Here is a 23,312-nt window from a genome sequence, read left to right on the forward strand (position 1 = left end):
TCTTCCTCACTCAGTGATGTCAGGTAATGTGTGACTTCCTTCTCAATTTTCCATGGCATTGTTAAAAAGCTTACGTTTTGTTTTTAATTTACATTTTCTACTTGCTGTGTACTTGTTCAGTACCGCTACAATGAGAATCCTGTGGAGGCGGGCAAGTCTGCCATTGTGACCCGGGGTAATGGCCGGGGAATGAGAGGTTTGAATCCGGTGTGGAGCCTGAGCAACGGCTACCACTACACATCCAAGGAGGGCAGCGGGCAGGCATGCACGCCCGCCCGCCCCGAGATAGTGACCAAAAATAACAATACAGGAGGAGGACTTTCGAGGCCCTGCTGTGTATTTGAAATGAATGTACTTTAAATCCTTTAACGAGAACCAGTTATGGCGGGCAAAGATGACACCACATTCCTTTCACGAGAATCATATGGAGGCGGGCAAGTCTGTCATTTGTGACCCCGGGTAATGGCCGGGAAATGAGGGATGGAATCCGGTGTGGAGCCTGAGAAACGGCTACCACTACACATCCAAGGAGGGCAGCAGGTAGGCATGCACGCCCGCCCCGAGGTAGTGACCAAAAATAACAATACAGGAGGCGGACTTTCGAGGCCCTGCTGTGTATTTGAAATGAATTAACTTTAAATCCTTTAACGGGAATCCGTTATGGAGGGCAAGTCTGCCATTGTCACCGCGGGGAATGAAGGTTGGATTGCGGCCCGAAGTGGGAGCCTGCTGAGACCCATGCTGTAGCTGCCCTGACCGTGCTTTGCAGACCAGGCATCTGTGGTCAGATGGACCCTTGAGCCAGCGGAAGACAAACCAAGTCGAAAGCATTTGCCAAGAATGTTTTACGGAGGGCAAGTTTTTTTGCCCTTTTTTTTAAATTTTTTGAAAATGATAGATGGTTGTATTTTTAAATTGTTTGAAAGTTTAGATGGTTGTATTTTTAAATTGTTTGAAAGTTTAGATGGTTGTATTTTTAAATTGTTTGAAAGTTTAGATGGTTGTATTTTTAAATTGTTTAAAAGTGTGTCCATTCTTCCTCCCCCCAGCCACGAACAATACCATGGGAACGTGGAGCAGCAGAAGCCCCCTGTGACGGCTGCCACGGTTGTTCTCCGCTGCTTGTCTTTTGAGGGGTGCTTCTTTTCCTCAGGTGTTCTTGCCATAGCTGTTTGTGCCTTCTCTCCAGGTGCCTTCGTAAAGCACTTGTCCCTACGTGACAGTTGGCCTTTCCACGGCTCAATTTTTGCTGGCAGAGACAACAGATGGCTTTGCTCCGATCTGAGACACACACGTGAAAAAATTTCCAAACCGCTGAGCCCCCCTGGGCTGATGGCACTACGGTGGCATCAGCAGCAGCTGACGTTGAAGGGCATGTGTGCTCCCTGGCCATAGCTGGCGATACATGGCACCGGACACTGCCCCCAGCTGTTTCTGAGGACGAGCTCCCTCTGCTTCTATCATGGAGTCGTCTCCTCCTACTCCTCTCTGACTCCTCCTCTGAACTGTCCCCCTGGTCATCTCCTCTACCGGGAACATATGTGGTATCCGTATAATCGTCATCATAATCCTCCTGGCCAGCTGCGCTTTCCTCAGACACCTCCTCAAGTGCACCAACTTCAGGTGGTCCACCATCATCCCCATCCACACACGTTACGTCCATACTATCGCCACCTAACTCAGACGTATGAGGTGGTGTACCTGCGCCTTCTTGTTGTTGTTGCAGTAGTGGCTGGGAATCAGTGATTTCACCACCACCACCAAATAACTCCTGCGAAGTGTCAAATGCAGCGGATGTGGTGCTTGTTGTAGCGCTGGTGGCTGCGGGAGATGAGGTGTTCTGTGTTAAATACTCAATCACCTCCTCACGATTTTGGGAAGTGATGGCACGTGCCTCCTTCTGAGCACTGTATTTTGGGGCAGGTCCGCATGAAATCACAGCAACACCACCTCGCACAGCCACAGACCTGCCGGTGCCTGGTGGCCTTCCTCTGGGTCTGCCTCTACCTCTTCCTCTACCTGGTTTGTCCATTTTGTCCATCTCGGGGGTATGCTAGCTATATGCAGTGAGGTGGGTTCTCACTCAACACAACAGGTAGTTAGATGCAGTGAGCTGGGTTCACTCAACAGTAAAGGTACTTAAGATGCAGTGAGGTGGGTTCTCACTCAACACAACAGGTAGTTAGATGCAGTGAGGTGGCCAGGTGGGTTCACACTCAACACAACAGGTAATTAGATGCAGTGAGCTGGGTTCACTCAACACAAGGCTAGGTATATGCAGTGATGAGGTGGGTTAAGTAAACACAACAGGTACTGGGTAGTTAGATGCAGTGAGCTGGGTTCACTCAACAGTAAAGGCACTTAAGATGCAGTGAGGTGGGTTCTCACTCAACACAACAGGTAGTTAGATGCAGTGAGGTGGCCAGGTGGGTTCACACTCAACACAACAGGTAATTAGATGCAGTGAGCTGGGTTCACTCAACACAAGGCTAGGTATATGCAGTGATGAGGTGGGTTAAGTAAACACAACAGGTACTGGGTAGTTAGATGCAGTGAGCTGGGTTCACTCAACAGTAAAGGTACTTAAGATGCAGTGAGGTGGGTTCTCATTCAACACAACAGGTAGTTAGATGCAGTGAGGTGGCCAGGTGGGTTCACACTCAACACAACAGGTAGTTAGATGCAGTGAGCTGGGTTCACTCAACAGTAAAGGTACTTAAGATGCAGTGAGGTGGGTTCTCACTCAACACAACAGGTAGTTAGATGCAGTGAGGTGGCCAGGTGGGTTCACACTCAACACAACAGGTAGTTAGATGCAGTGAGCTGGGTTCACTCAACAGTAAAGGTACTTAAGATGCAGTGAGGTGGGTTCTCACTCAACACAACAGGTAGTTAGATGCAGTGAGGTGGCCAGGTGGGTTCACACTCAACACAACAGGTAATTAGATGCAGTGAGCTGGGTTCACTCAACACAAGGCTAGGTATATGCAGTGATGAGGTGGGTTAAGTAAACACAACAGGTACTGGGTAGTTAGATGCAGTGAGCTGGGTTCACTCAACAGTAAAGGTACTTAAGATGCAGTGAGGTGGGTTCTCACTCAACACAACAGGTAGTTAGATGCAGTGAGGTGGCCAGGTGGGTTCACACTCAACACAACAGGTAGTTAGATGCAGTGAGCTGGGTTCACTCAACAGTAAAGGTACTTAAGATGCAGTGAGGTGGGTTCTCACTCAACACAACAGGTAGTTAGATGCAGTGAGGTGGCCAGGTGGGTTCACACTCAACACAACAGGTAGTTAGATGCAGTGAGCTGGGTTCACTCAACACCACGCTAGGTATATGCAGTGATGATGTGGGTTAAGTAAACACAACAGGTACTGGGTAGTTAGATGCAGTGAGCTGGGTTCACTCAACAGTAAAGGTACTTAAGATGCAGTGAGGTGGGTTCTCACTCAACACAACAGGTAGTTAGATGCAGTGAGGTGGCCAGGTGGGTTCACACTCAACACAACAGGTAGTTAGATGCAGTGAGCTGGGTTCACTCAACAGTAAAGGTACTTAAGATGCAGTGAGGTGGGTTCTCACTCAACACAACAGGTAGTTAGATGCAGTGAGGTGGCCAGGTGGGTTCACACTCAACACAACAGGTAGTTAGATGCAGTGAGCTGGGTTCACTCAACACCACGCATACACAACAGGTACTGGGTAGTTAGATGCAGTGAGCTGGGTTCACTGAACAGTATACAGTAAAGGTACTTAAGATGCAGTGAGGTGGGTTCTCACTCAACACAACAGGTAGTTAGACTTAGATGCAGTGAGCTGGGTTCACTCAACACAACGCTAGGTATATGCAGTGATGAGGTGGGTTAAGTAAACACAACAGGTACTGGGTAGTTAGATGCAGTGAGCTGGGTTCACTCAACACAAAGCTAGGTATATGCAGTGATGAGGTGGGTTAAGTAAACACAACAGGTACTGGGGTATATGCAGTACTGGGTAGTACAATGTGCAGCTCCCTGTCACACACACAGGCAGTCAGTCACTGAATGTGCTGGGCTGCTGGCAGTGGCACACACACTATCAATTAGCAAGGCTGTGCATGCAACAAAAGTGTCAGAAAAAAAAATGTACAGGTTGAGCTCTGAAAAGAGCTGTTGCTGGGTGCTTTAAAAGCAATATTAATCAGTCAGGAACAAGCAAAGCAGCCTAGAACCTAACTAATCTGTCCCTAAGAGAAAAAGTCTGCAGCAGCTGTCCCTTTCCTCTCTCTAGCAGGCACACGAGTGACTGTAATGGCCGCCGGAGGCTGCCTTATATAAGGGGGGGTGGGGCTCCAGGGCTTACTGTAGCCTGAATGGCTACAATGTGCCTGCTGACTGTGATGCAGAGGGTCAAAGTTGACCCTCATAGTGCATTATGGGGCGAATTGAACTTCCGGAAAAGTTCGCCTGGCGCAGGCGAACGCGAACCCCCAATGTTCGCCTGGAACCGTTCGCCGGCGAACCGTTCGGTACACCTCTAACGGCCAGTGGCTAGCGGTGGAATGAACACTGGTGCGGCAGAACTGCTGGTGGTGACGGTGCCAGCAATGTTCCCTCTCTTCTTGCCCTTGGTGCCCTTCCCCAGATGCCAGTGCCAGCAGACATTGTGCAAGTTTGTGTGATGATATTGATGATGTCACCAGATGGATGTGGGGTACTTGCACTTTATTGAAATCAGTGTTTGACTTTGATGAATAAGCACAGGGGGTGACAGACAACTGAGTAGAAGAAGAAAACAGTGTGCACACTAAAGGACGGTCTATCTATCTGTCACACACACTGACAATCAGCAGCGCAGCAGAAATGCAGTGATCTGTAGTAGTAACAGCTAACACAGACACTAGTACTAGTCTCTAACAACTATAAACACTGCAGTGATAACTACACAATACCACAGTAATCCCTATGCCCTAAACTATACTGTAGCTAAGGCAATATAGCACAGGCCACTGGCGTAACAATAGGGGATGCGGCCCCTGCCGTCGCGGGGGGGACCGGGGCCCCCCTAGGGCCCGCTCGGGGACTTTTTGGGGGCAGGAGGGGTCGCAGCATAAGAGGAGAGCTGTGGCCGCAGATCGGTGGGGAGGGGGGAAATTCCCCCCCCCCCTTCCTCACCTTGGGCTCTCCCCTCCTGCAAGCAATCATTGGTGGTGCTCGTGGCAGCCGCCGCGGCGGCGGCAGGCAAGCTGAGCACATACCTCCTTCTGGCCGGTCTCCGATCACTAAGTGCTTTATGGAACTTCCTGTGTAAACAGGAAGTTCTATGAAGCACTTAGTGATCGGAGACCTCTGGCCAGAAGGAGGTATGTGCTCAGCTTGCCTGCCGCCGCTGCTGCCACGAGCACCACCAATGATTGCTTGCAGGAAGGGAGCGCTGAGAGGAGTGCCCGAGGTGAGAGGGGGGGGATTTCCCCCCTCCCCACCGATATGCAGCCACAGCTCTGCTCTTATGCTGCCACCCCTCCTGACCCCGAAAAGTCCCTGAGCGGGTCCTGGAGGGAGGGGGGGGTCCAGAATTTTTTTTTTGCAGGGGGGCCCGGGGCTTTCCAGGTACGCCCCTGGCACAGGCCTGGCATGTGTGCACTAGAGATGTCGCGAACCTCCGATTTTCGGTTCGCGAACCTCCGCGAAAGGTTCGGTTCGCGAAAAAGTTCGCAAACCGCAATACACTTCAATGGGGAGGCGAACTTTGTAAAAAAGAAAAAATTCTGACACCTAGAAAAATGATGGAAAACATGTTTCAAAGGCTCTAATACCTGGAGGCAGACATGATTGAGTGAAATACACATCAAACATCCCAGGCTAAAATCTAGGTTTCACACAGACCCTTATTTTAGCCCTCCACCCTCCGCCCCCCGCCCCTTCTACCTATTCCCTCCTACCGGAGGGAGGAGGGTCTCATCTGCCAGGGAATTCCAGTATTTCAAAAACCAGCTTATATACCATGATAGGGATTTGAACCCAGGCCTCAGTGTATGGTAGGCAACTAACATATCCATTGTACCACCAACACTAGTAGCTGAAAGTAGCTGAAAGTAGCTGAAAGTAGCTAAAAGTAGCTAAAAGTAGCCTAGCATGTACCATTTATGCTTAATGCAAGAGAAAAATTAGACAAGACAAATAACATTTATATCACACTTTTCTCCTGGCAGACTCAAAGCACCAGAGCTGCAGCCACTAGGGCACAATCTATATAGGCAGTAGCACAGATATGTAGCCAGACATGGCCTTGTGTTTTGTGTTCAACAGTTGTCAAGAGAAAAATTAGACAAGATAGCAGTGTTAGGAAGACTTGCCTAAGGTCTCCTACTGAATAGGTGATGGCTTACTGAACAGACAGAGACGAGATTTAAACTCTGGTCTCCTGTGTCAGAGGCAGAGCTATTCACCATTGCACCATGCAGCCACTGCTTACAGACATGTAGCCAGACATGGCCTTCTATTTTGTGTTCAACGGTTGTCACGAGAAAAATTAGACAAGATAGCAGTGTTAGGAAGACTTGCCAAAGGTCTCCTACTGAATAGGTGCTGGCTTACTGAACAGACAGAGACAAGATTCAAACTCTGGTCTCCTGTGTCAGAGGCAGAGACCTTCACCATTACACCATGCATCCACTGCTTACAGACATGTAGCCAGACATGGCCTAGGAGGGAGGAGGGAATAGGTAGAAGGGTAGAAGGAAGGAGGGTGGAGGGAGGAGGGTGGAGGGTGGAGGGAGGAGGGTGGAGGGAGGAGGGAGTAGGGTGGAGGGTGGAGGGAGGGTGGTGGAGGGTGGAGGGAGGAGGGTGGAGGGTGGAGGGTGGAGAGAAGAGGGAGGAGGGAGGAACCCACAAACAGGCTAATTAAAATCTCCCTAGCAGAGTGTGTAGCAGCTGTCCCTTAACTAATTAGTGTAGGCAGTATAAGGACCTTACTTGGAGGAGGGAAGGGGGGTGGGCCTCCAGCATTGAGAGCAGTGTGTATGGCAATAATGTGTCTGCTGGCTGTGATATAGAGAGTCAAAGTTTTGCTCAATAGAGCTTTATGGGGCAAATCGAACTTCCGGGAAAGTTCGCGTTTGGTAGGCGAACGCGAACCCCCGAAGTTCGCCTGGAACCGTTCGCCGGCGAACAGTTCGCGACATCTCTAGTGTGCACAAACAGCACACACACAGACACAGACAGGACCTAGAGAGCTGCTGCAGCACCAGAGGCTCTCACACACACTAACTAAAATCACAATACAACAAGCTAGCTAAACAAAAATAAAAGAGTGGTATAGTACAGGTGTTAATGTGCAAAAACGCTGGGTTTAACACAGTAGAGTGCACTTGCTTTAGCCAAACAGCACTGGAGTGTCTCTCAGTGTGCAGACACGAAGCAAGAACGAGTTCCTTCAAAATGGCCACTGCTTTATATACAGGGGGGCTGGCCAGAGTTCCCCTCTGTGATTGGTTGCTAGGGCTTCTGCTGGAAGCCCTCTGATTGGCTCAATGACGTCATCTCCTTAGTTACAGTATCCGGATTCGGATATTATATCCGGGTATGCGACCAAATATCCGCATAGTGCAATGCAGATTTGGGCCCAGGTATCCAGAATTCGAATCCGGTGGGATAGCGGTAAAAAGTTCAGATATCCGGAATCCGGACGAGCCCCACTGCACATCAACGCATTACTTCTTCTTTGCATAGTAATACTACATATGGGGAAGTTATGCGCAAGGACATCTTGTGGCCAAATAATAAGATTACATCTACACACTTTTTTTCCATTAAAAGATATTTTTTAACATTTAAAATTAATCCCTTACCTCCCACTCTCCCCAATAGTTACCCCAAAAAATGTTTTGTAAAAAAATATATTCAATAAAACATTACATAAATAGTTACCTTAGGGACTGAACTTTTTTTTTAATATGTATGTGCAGAGGGTACATTACTGTTACTTTATAAATTATGGATTTGTAATTAGGGATGGATGCAATAACCTGGACAAATGGGCAAATCAAATGTGTGGGTTTTAATTACAATAGCAAACAGGCCCCGCTCCAGTCGGTACTGAACTCAGCTGCTCATCTCATTTATCTTTATTCTCGATCTTCCTCTGCTGACCCTCTCTGTCAAGCTCTTCACTGGCTGCCAATTAATCCAGAGGATCCAGTTCAAATTCCTAACCCTAACCTACAATGCTCTCCACAATCTCTCTTCCTGGTACATATCCTCACTAATGTCCAGATACAAACCCAATCGCAATCTCAGATCTGCACATGAACTTCTGTTGTCCTCCTCTAGAATCACCTCCTCACATTCACGCTTACAAGATTTTGCATGCGCTTCATCCCTTCTCTGGAGTGCCCTCCCACAACACATCCGTCACTCACCAACCTTTGTTACTTTTAAACGCTCTCTAAAAACTCATTTGTTCCGACAAGCATATGCGCTACCGTAAGCCACTTCCCTTTGTCCTAAGACCAAATTGCACTCCTACTAGGTATCCTAAAACACACTGCCTTTATATATTTTATGGTACACTACCCCTCCTCTTGTTTCCCCCCATTCCCTTTAGATTGTAAGCTTGCAAAGGCAGGGCTCTCTCCCCCTTTTGTGTCTTGGAAATCATTATACATTTTATTCATCATGTTACTTTTATCACTGTCATTACCACGTCTGTATTTTGTATTCTGTATGCTGTATCATTTTTTGTATTTTGTCACTAATTATATATCTTGTATATTGGTGTACACCATTGTCTGTATTTTGTACCCCATGTTTGTTTCTTACTTTGTACAGCGCCACAGAATATGTTGGCGCTTTATACATCAATAATAATAATGTATTATTTTAAAACTATAATTACCAAAAACTGAGGAATATTTTTTTTTACTTTTTGTTATTTTTTCTGTTAAAACACATATAGAATAAAATAATTCTTAGCATAAAGTATCCCCCAAAGAAAGCCTAATAAGTGGTGAAAAAAAAACAAGATATAGATTGTTTTGTTGTGATGAGTGGTAATAAAGTTATAGGAGAATGAATGGAAAGAGCGCTAACAGGTAAAAATTGCTCTGGTTTTTTAACCTCCCTGGCGGTACAATAAATCCGCCAGGGGGCAGCGCAGCACTTTAATTTTTTTTTTTTTTTAAAGCATGTAGCTCCCTTCGCTATCCCTCCCAGCCCTCCAATTGCCGCCGGCGCTTTTACCCTGCAGGGAATCCCGTTCTGAATGGAATTCCCTGTATAGGCTTCCCCGTCGCCATGGCGATGATCGCGATGACGTCATTGACATCATCGACATCGTGACGTCAGCGGGTATTCCGATCCACCCCTCAGCGCTGTCTGGCACTATTTGGCCAGGCAGCGAAAGGGGTCTAGGAGGGGGGGGGGCGCCGTGGCAGATAGCGGCGAATCGGCGGGTAGCAGCGGCGATCGTTATGCACACGCAGCTAGCAAAGTGCTAGCTGCATGTACCAAAAACAAATTATGCAAATCGGCCCACCAGGGCCTGAGCGGCACCCTCCGGCAGCTTACCCCGTGTCACACACGGGGTTACCGCCAAGGAGGTTAAGGGGGAAAACACCCTTGGAGGTAAAGTGGTTAATTGATCCACAGCATTGAAGAATACAAGTTGCAATTTAATAAAAAACAGTTACGATCGTATCTATGGAAAAATCTGCCACACCAATCGACCATTTCTGTAAGACAGTGGTTAATAATCGTTCAGGATCGTTTGGACCCACTATCTTCATTTTTTTATACAACATGATCTAAAAAAATCTGATCTTATAGGATTGTTCACTAAAAAGTGTACCGTTAATAGTAACTTAAAGAGACACTGAAGCGAGAAAAAAAAAATGGTATAATGATTTGTATGTGTAGTACAGCTAAGAAATAAAACATTAGGAGCAGAGACATAAGTCTAATATTGTTTCCAGTACAGGAAGGGTTAAGAAACTCCAGTTGTTGTCTATGCAAAAAAAGCCATTGAGCTCCACTACTTTCAAAGTCGTAGAGAGCTCTGTCTTCTGAAGCTTGTTATCTCAACTGTCAATCATTGTGTTTTCTTTTTCTCTCCAGAGGACAGGTCAATAGTTCACAAGACTGCTCTGTAAAATCATTTAGAATGCTGAGTAGTGTGTAAACTGCAAATATTAGAGAATGATGCAATGTAAAAAAAGAAAAAATATATAACTGAAAATAAAAATATGAGAATATTTTCTCTGCTACTAATCTTCTAGTAATTATCCATACTACAAAACCAATTCATGATATCATATTTTTTTTCCGCTTTAGTGTCTCTTTAAAGTGGATCAACCCCACTGTGGTGTAAACTGTGAGAGTGAAAGCAGAATCCAGAAAAAATCAGAGTTCCCCAGATCTAGGCCAGCTAAGGAAAGAACTATTGTCCCAGGATGCATGTGAGCCAGCAATTATTCTTGTTAGAAATGATTGAAGCCTATACAGGGTACTGCAGAAAGTTGCTTCTTTGTGGAATATGGCAGACAAATGAATGACAAAGCTTATTTTTTCAGAATCTAACTTCCCCTAAAAAAAAAAAGTGTTATTTAACTGTGACCCTTGACCTTCATTTATATGAAAATCCTACACATCATATTTCTCTGTATTGGTCTCCAAGGAGAATCAGTTTACACTTCCTCTCAGAGTAAACCATAACAGAGCTTAATTAGGTGATAATTTATGTAGTACTTAGTATGAGCATGTGCCACTTGCACCAAAGACGCGTGTATATATATATATATGTTATCACTCATAAACTATAGAGCCCAACATCGAGCAGGCATCTTCTATTTGTAGCATTTAGAGAAAATTTATATCTGCGAGTTTTACTTAAACAAAAACCTAAATCATGGAGGGGGGGGGGGATGAGTGTATGTATATCATATATAATAATTTCCCTCTGTCGCACATCTGTTGTGTCCCTATGTCCGTGTCTGGGTGCAGGTCCCATGTCCGTTGGTAGGCTTTGTGATAGGTGCTCTGCGGCACGTGGCCGTGGGCGGCGCATACCCTAGTGCCCGTTATTAAATGAGCTTCGGGGACAAGTATATATATATATAGAGAATATATACAGTGGGATGCGAAAGTTCGGGCAACCTTGTTAATCGTCATGATTTTCCTGCATAAGTCGTCAGAGGCGTAGCTAGGGTTTTCAGCGCCCGGGGACAAAGACTATTAATGCGCCCCCCAAAGTCAAGGTTGCGGCGCGCTATGCGCGCCGCGCCAAAAAGGGGCGTGTCACATAATAAATGTGGGCGTGGTTATGGGTGGAGCCAAATGTATATGGAGGTTAGCAGGCTCACGCTCACCCACCCTCCCTCAGTATGTACCTTCCAGCATGTTCCAAGACAAATTCAGCAATCATGAGCCCCCCCCATCAAGACAAATTCAGCAATCATGAGACCCCCGACATAACCAACTCAGCAATCATGAGGCCCCCAACAAGACAAATTTAGCAATCATGAGGCCCCCAACAAGACAAATTCAGCAATCATGAGGCCCCCAACAAGACAAATTCAGCGATCTTGAGGCCCCCAACAAATCATGAGGCCCCCAACAAGACAAATTCAGTAACCATGAGGCCCCCAACAAGACAAATTCAGCAGTCATGAGTCACATAAATAGACAGCATTTCACATAAATAGGTAGAATGCCCCCTTAATATGGTAGACACCTCTCACCTGGCAGCAGTTCTCCAAAATACACTCAATCTGACGTGGTTCCCCAAAAATAGGTAGCCCCAGGTCTATAGTTGTCCCCAGAATAGGTGGCCAGCAGTATAGATGTCCCCAGAATAGGTGGCCAGCGGTATAGATGTCCCCAGAATAGGTGGCCAGCGGTATAGATGTCCCCAGAACAGGTAGCCAGGGGTAGAGATGTCCACAGAACAGGTAGCCAGGGGTATATGTGCCCAGTATATGTAGGCAGGGATATGTGTGCCCAGTATATGTAGCCAGAGGTATATGTGCCCAGTATATGTAGCCAGGGGTATATATGCCCAGTATATGTAGCCAGGAGAATAATATGTGCCCGGTATATATAGTCAGGCGTATATGTGCCCAGTATATGTAGCCAGGGGTATATATGCCCAGTCCATGTAGCCAGGGGGTATATATGCCCAGTATATGTAGCCAGGGGGTATATATGCCCAGTATATGTAGCCAGGGGGTATATATGCCCAGTATATGTAGCCAGGGGGTATATATGCCCAGTATATGTAGCCAGGGGTATATATGCCCAGAGTAGGTAGCCAGGGGTATATATGCCCAGTATATGTAGCCAGGGGGTATATATGCCCAGTCCATGTAGCCAGGGGGTATATATGCCCAGTATATGTAGCCAGGGGTATATATGCCCAGTATATGTAGCCAGGGGGTATATATGCCCAGTATATGTAGCCAGGGGGTATATATGCCCAGTATATGTAGCCAGGGGGTATATATGCCCAGTCCATGTAGCCAGGGGTATAGATGTCCCCAGAATAGGTGGCCAGCGGTATAGATGTCCCCAGAATAGGTGGCCAGCGGTATAGATGTCCCCAGAACAGGTAGCCAGGGGTAGAGATGTCCACAGAACAGGTAGCCAGGGGTATATGTGCCCAGTATATGTAGGCAGGGATATGTGTGCCCAGTATATGTAGCCAGAGGTATATGTGCCCAGTATATGTAGCCAGGGGTATATATGCCCAGTATATGTAGCCAGGAGAATAATATGTGCCCGGTATATATAGTCAGGCGTATATGTGCCCAGTATATGTAGCCAGGGGTATATATGCCCAGTCCATGTAGCCAGGGGGTATATATGCCCAGTATATGTAGCCAGGGGGTATATATGCCCAGTATATGTAGCCAGGGGGTATATATGCCCAGTATATGTAGCCAGGGGGTATATATGCCCAGTATATGTAGCCAGGGGTATATATGCCCAGAGTAGGTAGCCAGGGGTATATATGCCCAGTATATGTAGCCAGGGGGTATATATGCCCAGTCCATGTAGCCAGGGGGTATATATGCCCAGTATATGTAGCCAGGGGTATATATGCCCAGTATATGTAGCCAGGGGGTATATATGCCCAGTATATGTAGCCAGGGGGTATATATGCCCAGTATATGTAGCCAGGGGGTATATATGCCCAGTCCATGTAGCCAGGGGGTATATATGCCCAGTCCATGTAGCCAGGGAGTATATATGCCCAGTATATGTAGCCAGGGGTATATATGCCCAGAGTAGGTAGCCAGGGGTATATATGCCCAGTATATGTAGCCAGGGGGTATATATGCCCAGTCCATGTAGCCAGGGGGTATATATGCCCAGTATATGTAGCCAGGGGTATATATGCCCAGTATATGTAGCCAGGGGGTATATATGCCCAGTCCATGTAGCCAGGGGGTATATATGCCCAGTATATGTAGCCAGGGGGTATATATGCCCAGTATATGTAGCCAGGGGGTATATATGCCCAGTATATGTAGCCAGGGGGTATATATGCCCAGTATATGTAGCCAGGGGGTATATATGCCCAGTATATGTAGCCAGGGGGTATATATGCCCAGTAGATGTAGCCAGGGGGTATATATGCCCAGTAGATGTAGCCAGGGGTATATATGCCCAGTAGATGTAGCCAGGGGTATATATGCCCAGTAGATGTAGCCAGGGGGTATATATGCCCAGTAGATGTAGCCAGGGGGTATATATGCCCAGTATATGTAGCCAGGGGTATATATGCCCAGTATATGTAGCCAGGGGGTATATATGCCCAGTATATGTAGCCAGGGGGTATATATGCCCAGTAGATGTAGCCAGGGGTATATATGCCCAGTAGATGTAGCCAGGGGTATATATGCCCAGTAGATGTAGCCAGGGGTATATATGCCCAGTAGATGTAGCCAGGGGGTATATATGCCCAGTAGATGTAGCCAGGGGTATATATGCCCAGTAGATGTAGCCAGGGGTATATATGCCCAGTAGATGTAGCCAGGGGTATATATGCCCAGTAGATGTAGCCAGGGGTATATATGCCCAGTAGATGTAGCCAGGGGTATATATGCCCAGTAGATGTAGCCAGAGGTATATATGCCCAGTAGATGTAGCCAGGGGTATATATGCCCAGTAGATGTAGCCAGGGGTATATATGCCCACCCAGTAGATGTAGCCAGGGGTATATATGCCCAGTAGATGTAGCCAGGGGGTATATATGCCCAGTAGATGTAGCCAGGGGTATATATGCCCAGTAGATGTAGCCAGGGGTATATATGCCCAGTAGATGTAGCCAGGGGTATATATGCCCAGTAGATGTAGCCAGGGGTATATGTGCCCAGTAGATGTAGCCAGGGGTATATGTGCCCAGTAGATGTAGCCAGGGGTATATATGCCCAGTAGATGTAGCCAGGGGTATATATGCCCAGTAGATGTAGCCAGGGGGTATATATGCCCAGTAGATGTAGCCAGGGGTATATATGCCCAGAGTAGGTAGCCAGGTGTCCCCCTCCCTGCCTCCCCAGCAGGAGGGGAGCAGCGCAGAGAAGAGGGAGAGCTGCTCTCTCTCCCTCGCTGTCCCCTCCATTAATGTCCGGGTGCTGGCAGCGGCGGGCGGAACTTACCTCCGTCTCGTCGCAGCGCGGATGGATCTGCCGCTACTCTGGTCTAGTCCAGACCAGAGCAGCGGCTGCGGGATCCAAACTTCCGGCCGGCGCTGGAGCGAGACGGAGGTGAGTCCCGCCCGCTGCGCCAGCACCCGGACAATAACGGAGGGGACAGCGATGGAGGGAGGGAGAGCCCTAAGGTGAGAGAAGGGGGGGAGATGGCCCCCTTCTCCACCGTCCGCATAGCTCTCCCTCTTCTCTTCTCTGCGCTGCTCCCCTCCGCAGAAAAAAAAAAAAATCAGCTCAGCTGGGCGCCCTTAGGGACCCGGCGCCCGGGGGCACTTGACCTACCCCGACCCCCCCTAGCTCCGCGCCTGTAAGTCGTTGGTTGTTACAATAAAAAATAGGAGACACACACAGTGATATTTCAGAAGTTAAATGAAGATTATTGGATTTACAGAAAGTGTGTAATAATTGTTTAAACAAAATTAGGCAGGTGCATAAATTTGGGCACCACAAAAAAAATGAAATCAATATTTAGTAGATCCTCCTTTTGCAGAAATTACAGCCTCTAAACGCTTCCTGTAGGTTCCAATGAGAGTCTGGATTCCGTTTGAAGGTATTTTGGATCATTCCTCTTTACAAAACATCTCTAGTTCATTCAGGTTTGATGGCTTCCGAGCACGGACAGCTCCCTTTCACTATCACCACAGATTTTCAATTCTATTCAGGTCTGGGGACTGAGATGACCATTCCAGAATGTTGTACTTGTTCCTCTGCATGAATGCCTTAGTGGATTTTGAGCAGTGTTTAGGGTTGTTGTCTTGTTGAAAGATTCAGCCCTGGTGCAGCTTCAGCTTTGTCACTGATTCCTGGACATTGGTCTCCAGAATCTGCTAATACTGAGTGGAATCCATGGGTCCCTCAACTAAGACAAGATTCCCAGTCTCTGCACTGGCCTTACAGCCCCACAGCATGATGGAACCACCACCATATTTTACTGTAGGTAGCCAGAGGCATATCTAGAGGGATGCAGGCATGGCTCATGCCATGGGTGCCATAGCACCATGGGCGCCAAGCTTGCTCCTGTGCTGCACCCCCATGCATGCCCCTGTGCTGCACCACCATGCCTGCCCCCATGCCTCCCTGTCACTAAGGCCTCAGATAAGATTAATTCTGTTATCTGGGGAGCATGGCTACTTAACTTATGTATGTAGGGCACACTGGGCTTAGGGGTGCGCCCCCCCCCCCCCCCCCCACCACCACCAGAAAAATTATTATAGCGGCCGCTGCTAGCAGTGGCCTTAAAAATTCAGGAATCCGCCTGGAGTCCTGGACCCTGTTGGTGGTGGCGGAGAAGGCAATCAAGCGGCCTGCAGGCAGAGATGCTGTGTGGGGACCGACTTAATCTTGGGGCAGGCAGTCACATGGCGTGCAGGCAGAGATGCTGTATGTGGGGACTGACTTAGTCAGTAGCCCTCTGGGATCCATGCCTCATTCATTTTGATAATGGTGAGGTACTGAACACTTTTGTGACTTAGACGACTTCTCTTCTCAGTGACAATGCCTCCAGCTGTGCTGAAGGTCCTTTCTGACAGGACGCTTGAGGCAGGGCAAGACAGAAGTTGGATGGCAAATTGTGACAGCTCTGGCCACAGGTCAAGCCTGCGCACCCAGTTGTCCATCGCTGCTCATTCTGTTGATGGTTCTTTCTCTACCATTGTTAAAGAAAGCGTGAGTCAGGGGAGTCAGGGTTCGATTCCGGTCCGGAGTTGGAGCCTGAGAAACGGCTACCACCACACATCCAAGGAAGGCAGCAGGCATGGCATGCAAGTCCCGAGGCAGTGACAAAAAATAACAATACAGGAGGACTTTCGAGGCCCTGCTTTATATGAGACAAATCAATTTTAAATCCTTTAATGAGAATCTGTTATGGAGGGCAAGTCTGCCATCCATTCAAGTGAAAGGTATGCACTGATTGCCAGGTATAATACAATGTGCAGTCACAGATGCAGTGAAAGGTATGCAGTGACTGGTATTACAATACAATGTGCAGCTGTCCCACAGGTGCAGTTAACAGGTATGCTCGGAGTGGTATATTACACAGCATGCGGTCACACAGGTACTGTGAACAATTATGCAATGACTGGTATTACAAATGTGCACCTGTCTCACACACACACAGGTACCGGACAGGCACAGTGACACTGCATGCACTCACGTAGGTAGGTGGGTGCACTGAAGGGAACAACAGGTAGGTAAATGCAGTGATGGGTATTACAATGTGCACCTGTCACACACAGACAGGTACCGGACAGGCACAGTGACACTGCGTGCGCTCACATAGGTAGGTGGGTGCACTGTGAACAACAGGTAGGTATATGCAGTAATGGGTATTACAAATTTGCACCTGGCACAGTAGTAATTACCACCAAGGGGCCAAAGGCCAGCTGCGACTGACTGACAGGGCTGTATATAATGCAAGTGGGCCACGCAAAAAAAAAAAAAATAGATCACAAGAACAAGATTAGCTCTCAAAAGAGCTGTTGGGGGGTGCTTTTTTAGCAAAAAAAAATCAACAATGAGCAAGCTAAGGAGCCTACAAGAGCCCAACTAAGCTTTCCCTATAGGTCTCTGCACAGCAGCTCTCCCTTCTTTAATTACTGCAGGCACACAAGTGAGTCCAATGCCTGACACTGCCTGCCTTTTATAAGAGGGGGTGGGGCTCCAGGACGGAGTGTAGGCAGCCTGATTGGCTACAATGTGCCTGCTGACTGTGATGTAGAGGGTCAAAGTTGACCCTAATGATGCACTATGGGGGCGAATCGAACTTCCGGAAAAGTTTGCGGTTCTCCGCGAACACGAACCACGGAAGTTCCCCGGGAACCATTTGACGGCGAACCGTTCGGGCCATCTCTACGCTCCATGCACTACCAGGAGCATCATTGCTGACAAGGGAAGACTAGAGATACCTGGGAGTGCGTACAATCCCATGGGAGGACTGGAACAATACTTTTATCGGTGTTTGCAAAGTGGAAGTCGTAATGCTCTATACTCTTTTGCTTACATTCACTCATTTTCCCTGGCTGCTTATTTGTACAGTACTGTATATCCAGCACCGAGGCCATTCTTTTTGTCTTACAAATGTTATTAGGCATCAACTCACTTGCAACCAGCCTGAAGAGAGCATGTGTTGCGCACTGACATGTGACACATGCACCGCCCACTATTTACTATATCCAGAGTCAGCATCGCGTAGGGGCCAAAAAACATGTTTACTATAACAGAAGTTTTATTATATCAGAGTTTACTATAACAGGCTTTGCTCCTATAGACACATAATGGAGATGGGCGGAGTGTATTATAAATAGTGATGTAGGCAAACTGTTCGCCGGCGAATCTCTAACGGCCGCTACTACTTCCGGGTCGCTATGACGTAGTACGGCTGCACTGGGTTGGCGGTGCAGGTCTTTGATCGCGCACCTGTTGCCGGCCTCTCTCTGCCGTCACGCACATGCGCAGAAAGTGCCCGGCAACAGGCGTGCGATCAAGGATGCGCACCGCCGGCCCAGCGCAGCCGTACTACTCCGGATCATAGTGACCTGGAAGTAGTACAGGGTGGGGGGTTCGCTGGCGAGCAGTTTTCCAAACCGTTCACCGACATCTCTAATTATAACAAGATTATATTTTATGTCTCATCAATCAGAAAACCACATTGACGCTATGGATGCTCATTCGGATTCCATGGAATTGAGATTTCCTCATTTCATCAGAAATCGGATTTCCACAGAAATTCTATTTACTGCAACTCTGTAAATTTAGACCAGTCACAGAACTGGGAAGCTTTGGGCCAATCACAAAATGCAACATTTTTCAGCGAAAATTGTATCACTGCTGTAATTTTAGACCAATCACAAGACTTAGATACTCGTGAGTACTCCTGAGTTTAGTGATTGTCCTAAAATGTATGGGGTATTCCAATTACTGCGGTAAAATTCTGCACTCTCTGCAGAATCAGAAATTTCAGCAGAAATTCCAGACCATCCTTAATTGAGTAAACTATATATTATCCTAATTAAACTAATGTTCCCTAACATTACGAGCAAGACATGAAAAAAGCAATAATAACGTTGGCCTCTATTCTCTGAACTATGCCCTGCTGCTATTCCCATCTCCCTTCTCTTCCTACTGAAATCTTAAAGAGTAACTGTCGGGCAAAAATCAAATTTCAATTCTTTATTATTATCTGGTAAACAAGTAATAAGGATGCTAACCAGGCAATCTAAAAGTTAAAAATCACTGTTATATTTCTTCTCCATAAAACACAATTCTACAGTTTCCCTGGCTCTTATTTGGTACATGCAGTATGCTACACAAAGGAAGCTGCAGGGCAGGCTGTATTTTCTTTTTTTTCTTCTTAACTTTCCTCTCAAACTTGACTAATGCAGCCTGATTGTCTGAAGCCTCTTTTCCTCCTGTTTTCCCCTCCCGCACCTCTGTCCCTCTCTGATTGGCCAATATTTCTCAATGCACTTTCTACTGCAGACCTGGGTGGGAGTGTATGAAGAATGAAGACTGGGAGGGGCAATGATACACAGACAGAGTAAGGTAGGAAATGATGTCAGGATTGGCTTTAAGATAGACACAGGCAAAATGGAAAACCCTAAGAAGGCTATTCTCTTTTTTTACTATAGAAAAATTACTAAAATTAAAATGTGGATAGTGCAATACATATTTTATGTAAGTAGAGCAAGTATTTATCTACTTATATATGTGGGTTTTTTTCTGAGAAAGTATGACTAACAGCTCCACTTTAAAACAGATTTTCAGGAATTCTAAAAACAGCACGAAGAGAACTTCAGCCCTCTCTCCATAAAAAACACCTTCTGCTAATCTTTTTGCTGTTGTCCGGGCCTGCCAGGCATAGTCTGCCAATCTGGAACATGTCTTTATATGGGTCAATGCTTTATAAGTCTCAGATAGGGGGGTTTCCTGTCAAAATAGGTTACTCATCATTCTAGACTTCCGTATGGGTTTAAGGTAACTTAAGCTTACAAGAGGTTAAGGGTTAAGTGCTATGGTAAGAATAGAGAATAGGCAGGGGTGATTGACAATGTACTGTAGCTCAAACAAACTGAATGGAGTGAGCTACCATGTGAAGGTAAGCTTAAGTGCATATGCCAAAAAGGGGCGCAGGGAAAGTACAATATCAGTGCACTTACCAGTATTCTACTATTAACATTGTAAACATTTGATAGTAAAATATCAGTAAATGTTACCGATATTTTACTACGGTTACACCTAACCCTACCTAACCTAAAACTAAACCTACAGGACCCTACCACCTGACGCCTAACCTTAAAGGACATCCGAGATGAAAATAAACTGATGAGAAAAACAACTGTATCTATCCTGCTTCTCCTAAAAAAAGACTTTTTTATAGCTATCCCACGGTTTTATTTTATATTTCAATCTAGTTTTTAAGTTTTTACTGTTTTACTGTTTCTACTCATTGACACCTTCATTGAAGTATGCCAGAGCTCAAATCTATGAAATATTGACCCTTTTTATTTCTTTTCTGTTCTCAGAAGCCATTAACTGACAGGAAAGTGTTTTATGGCTGTTATTACTTATCAGAGGGGGATATGCTATAGTCAGACCCAGTCCGACCCGGACGGTACCCGGACAGAAACTGTCGCTAGCATTCCTGATGATTAACTCTTTCAGACAGATGAAGAAATAAAGGAACACAGTCTAGTTATTTGTGTGTTTGGCACTGTATATACACGTTTATCTCATCATGTCACATGTCACCTCGGTTGTCCTTTAACCATCCCCCCCATGCACAAACACCATTACTGACACCCAGCCTTAACAGCCCAAGCCCCCCAATTCCTATACACACACACATACACACACATACACACACACACCCTTCCTGACACCTAACCTTAACCATCCCCCTCCCCTTCCTGCACAAAACCCTTCCTAATGCCTAACCTTAACCATCCTCCTCCCCTTCCTGCACAAAACCCCTTCCTGATGCCTAACCTTAACTATTCCCCAAGCACAAAACTGACAAACCCAGGGCAAGACTGCCACAAAAAAAGAATGATTAAAAACCCTAAAAAAATAAATAACTATCAGGTGTCGACAATTGCCTGAATTTCCCCTGACAGTGAATGGGGGTGCCCGATTTGTCCATAAGCCGCTTGCACCCAATTTGTCTGATACCAGGTTGCACTGTGAAGGTAGCTCAAACAAACAGCACAAGAAAGGGCAATCTTTAAGAGCAGAAGCCATCAGGTGACTGCTCTTTCGAGCATCAAAATGCAATAGTCCACAGGTCAGGAGATCACTGCATGCTATTGTCAGAACTTTGGGGATTGCAAATTTTGATATGTTCCATACAAAATGCATAATTTAATAGGAAAAAAAAACATATATATATATATATATATATATATATATATATATATTAAACATATCTGTATGCATTTTTTTGCTCCTGCTGTTTTTCTGTATTGTTTGCTAGGGAGGATATGGGGAAATGACAGGCTTATTTTAACAGACCAGAACATAACAAACATGAGATCATGTAGTGCAGTGGCGTAGCTAGAGATAATAGGGCCACATAGCAATGCCCCCTGCCCCTACCCTATAGATACGAAATAATTAAGCAATTTACATTCTCATGCAATCTATGCTGCATATAGTCCATGAGCACTGAGACACAGTCAGAGGGTGGAAGTGCACAAGAAGGTTAATAGTGAATACACCAAGTACCACCTGAGCCCCCTCTGCTCCAGGGCCCGATAGCAGATGCTATGGCTGATATGGCTATTGCTCCTGATGTAGTGGGTCACTGCTCTGGTAGTATAATAGGGCCCAATTTACATCTCTGAAATCTATAGGCACAGACAACCTGGCGTCCCAAACTGATGCCACAGCCCCAGACCACACCTCTTTTCTAGTGATAGGGACAGAGAAACATTTATGATGAAATAGACTATAAAGAAGCCAGGTTAACAATGCCATACAACCATTGCTCTGAGACAAGTGCAGCCACTACAGTCATGTACCCCATTACATCCATCATATGCCCCCCAAACAGCTACCTTCCTCTGCCATATAGCAAGTGTTGGCCTGAGGGTTTTAGAGGCACCACTGCACATCAATAATTTGGAGTGCATAAGGCCTGATTATGTTTGGACATACTGACCAAATCATTTATACAGTAATCTTGTTAAAAAAACAAGCAATTGTACCCATCAAAGCGGACCTAAACCCAGGACTTCCTCTCTGCTCTGAAATATAAGCAACAGTATAATAACCTTTACAGAAAAGAACATTTCTTTGTTACAGCTTATAGAGCTCCTCAGAGATGCTGCAGTGTAGTTACTTCCTGGTTTCATGGAAGCAAAGAAATGGCTACCCCCTTGTGTTTACATCCAGCCTGTCTGAATAGCACAAACCTCCACACAGATCAGACAGAGCTGAAAGCTCAAATTACAGTGGCTCATTACTAGCAGATAAGGGAGAATTACATAGGCTGTTATGAAATACAAACAGGGTGGGTTTCTCTGTGTTTTCCTTGTCTCTGTGGAAGAGTTTAGGTCCTCCTTATGTTGTATTTAGTACATCTTTAACGTGACTTGAGGCTAGTGTTGGGCGAACAGTGTTCGCCACTGTTCGGGGTTCTGCAGAACATCACCCTGTTCGGGTGATGTTCGAGTTCGGCCGAACACCTGGTGGTGTACGGCCGAACTGTTCGCGTTCGTCCGAACGGCTCAATTCCTGGCCGAACCTGGCCGAACAGGGCCCCTGTTCGGCCGAATACGGCCCCCCTATGGGGTCGCAGGCATAAGGGGGGAGCATGCCCCGATCGCGGGGGGGGGTCGGAAATTCCCCCCACCCCCTCCGCTAGCGCTCCCCCCTCTGTCCGCTTCCCCATACAAAAGTTTAAGCAAAGTACCTGTAATAGTGGATGGCCTGGCAGTGGCACTGTGGAGTGAGGAGGAGGAGTCCGGAGAGTGACGCGTTGAGGGAGGCCGGGCAGCGAGCGTGAGGTCAGAGAAAGGGCGGAAGTACCACAAGGGTACTACCGCTGAACCGCCCGCTGCCCGGCCTCCCTCAACGCGTCACTCTCCGGACTCCTCCTCCTCACTCCACAGTGCCACTGCCAGGCCATCCACTATTACAGGTACTTTGCTTAAACTTTTGTATGGGGAAGCGGGCAGAGGGGGGAGCGCTAGCGGAGGGGGTGGGGGGAATTTCCGACCCCCCCCGCGATCGGGGCATGCTCCCCCCTTATGCCTGCGACCCCATAGGGCCCCCAAAGGCAGGATGTTCGGGAAGTTCGGGGTTCGGCCCGAACATGCCGAACATCTCGGCCATGTTCGGCGAACTTTCCCGAACCCGAACATCCAGGTGTTCGCCCATCACTACTTGAGGCACATAACAGCTCAAAATAAAGCTGCAGGCTCCAGCTCCAGGGTGACAAAAACACAGATAAGAGGTCAATCCGGATACTTCTGTAATACATTCTCCAACAAAGTAATAGTGGCCGCCGCTGAGAGAAGAACAATGTCCAGAGTTCAAAAACAGGTAAATGATATATAATAAGCGCAGAATCTGTGTATCCATAATGGCAGAGCTGTGCCATGACCCCAACATTTACTGTGGTGGAGATTT

The sequence above is a fragment of the Hyperolius riggenbachi genome, chromosome 1 (genome assembly GCF_040937935.1).
Source record: "Hyperolius riggenbachi isolate aHypRig1 chromosome 1, aHypRig1.pri, whole genome shotgun sequence".
NCBI lineage: Eukaryota > Metazoa > Chordata > Amphibia > Anura > Hyperoliidae > Hyperolius > Hyperolius riggenbachi.